Below are 2,261 nucleotides of genomic sequence, written 5' to 3' on the forward strand. Positions count from 1 at the left end.
AAACAAGGGAAGGAAGGGTATGCTTGTCTTCAATTTGAGTAGCAGCTTAGGGCAGATGGGTTACTGGGGTCCTGGCCCTGGCCTGAACTTGGGCCCTAGACTGGGGCTGCAGACAGACCTGCCACCTGCCTTGGGCTGGGGTCAGAGCTGTCATTGCAACTGCTGCCTGAAGTCAGCAGCTGAAAAGTCAGCAGCAGCTGCAGTGGGTCTGCAAATTGGGTGGTGATACAGGTCCGGAGCCACCATGTTCTTCACGCTCTGGGCTGGAGCCAGAGTCAGAGCTGTTGCATAGAGTACGTGGTGGATGGAGGGGGGGGTGAACATCAGGGGGTGCATACAGGCAGGGTGGGAATGGCAAGAGGGGCAGACAGGGGTGCACCAGTAAAGATTTTTCTTGGCTGTTGCCGATAGCTGATAATTAACCAACCATATCGGCCAATGCGGATGTTAACTGATACTTAGTAAATAGTGCAAGGCATTTTAAATTACTGACACGCATAAACCTTTTTGTTCGTTCGTTTGTTTGTTTTGCGTTTTTATAACACACACACCTCCTGCCTGCTCTGGCTTTCGATGGGGAAGGTGGTGACCAACTAGTTCCCATGCATTGTATAGGCTCTAGAGCCCTAGTTCAGGCTGCCTCCAGTCTTCCCATGTTATACCCCTCCCCCATCCCTGACCCTTTGCTCCTAACCTTAGAATATGTCTTTGCTTCCTCATTTTCATAATTATTTCCGTTCCTAACATGGCTGTTTTTACCTCCTTCCCTCCATGATGGGACCTTTTCTGTTTTTTGTTTTGTTTTTTTCTTTTCATCTCCTTCATGCTGTTGTTCAGTCCCATGCAACTCCTCTTGAATGCCCTTAGTTTGGTGACTTCTCTCTAGTTCTTCTGGTATCTTTTTTTCTACTGGGTTCAAGAGTGTCCCTCAGTGTTAGGGTGTTGCTTCCTGCTGTCTGTGTCAGGCTCAGGCTGAGATTCCAGGCTGTTTTCTACTGAGTTTAGTTTCTCAAGGATTTTAAGACCTTTTCTCCTGTATAAGGTGCTGTTGTTCTTGACATGTAAACATCAATTTAAAAGGAAAATCCCATCTGTACGTTTTATATTTGCATCTCTTTTCTAAGAGATGCTTCAGTTTCACTCCGTTCCTTCCTTCTCCTTATTGTTGCCCATGACAAGTCTTGAAGTACTTGCATTTTATAGCCTTGCAGGTTAGGATCAGAAATCTCTCTAACCATCTTCAGAATCTGCTGTTTTTGTTTAAAATGGAGCAAACGTAGTATGCTATCTCTTGGCTTTGTTTAAACTGCGAGGAGGGTAGAAAGCCCTGTGCTCCGTCTATGTGGACGGTTGCCCATAGCGGTCTAGCTTCAGGCAGCTATCTAGTTTGGTGATGTCACGTAACCTCCATACTTGGAGGTGTTGACATGCTCTGAAGTCTATACTCGGTGTAGGTCAACTGCAGTTTCTCCCCAGAGGCTTCTAGCTTGGCCAAATTTTCATAGAGATAGCAGAAAGCATCAGATGGACAGGACCTCTTTCTTTCAGTTTTCAAACCTTGCTCCAATGCATGGGGGTGCCTAGAGCTTTCCAAAGAAAAGTTTGTCATTGATTTTTCCATGTTGCAAAACATGTTTCTCCTTACCTTCATTTTTGGAAATGATTGAACTATGTTGGTTTTAATAGTCCTAAAGGATTCAGATGGAGGCAGACATCCAGCATCAAAAGACTTCAGCCCAAAGCAGTTGAAGTTTAGCAAGTTTCTAAATTACTGAAAATAGGATCTTGCAATGGGATTTATTATCAGTGTCTATCAGCTCTGTGTATAATGCTTGAATATATTGTATTCTAGCATCTTACCTCAAACAGTGGCATCTTCTGTTCACTTTTTTTTATTGATGTTATTTTTATGGAAATGATTTATTTTTTCCTAGCCTGACTTCTGTATGTAATTCTCTAGTGTTGAATTTGCAAGGGCTGGCTACTGCAGGGGCTACACCAGGCTCTTCCCAGCAAGGGAGGTGTTGAGCTGGGGATGCGTTTGGTGCAGGCGGTGGCACTGGCAGGAGGCTGCAGGGAGTTTGTCCTCCCTGAGCACAGCCCCTGGACTCAACCCGCAGCAGCTGCCCGCCCTTGCCCCATGTGCAAGTCTGGGAGGCGCACGCTCCCTATTCCTGCCCTGGGGGTGCGTGCAGCAGCAGGAACCGCCCCCCAGATGAGCCACTTATGGCTCCACCCCCTGCCCTGGCTGGGCAGCACTC

The 2,261-nt window shown here is 46.7% G+C and overlaps 1 protein-coding gene across 3 annotated transcripts in view; it reads left to right on the top strand.

Moving 5' to 3' along the window:
• PHTF2 (putative homeodomain transcription factor 2) overlaps positions 1–2,261 on the top strand; it is a 154,491-nt gene that overhangs the window by 44,711 nt on the left and 107,519 nt on the right. The gene's annotated exons all lie outside the window — the stretch shown is intronic.

This window comes from Crocodylus porosus, unplaced genomic scaffold, assembly GCF_001723895.1.
Source record: "Crocodylus porosus isolate Cpor-Errol unplaced genomic scaffold, CroPor_comp1, whole genome shotgun sequence".
Taxonomy (NCBI): domain Eukaryota; kingdom Metazoa; phylum Chordata; order Crocodylia; family Crocodylidae; genus Crocodylus; species Crocodylus porosus.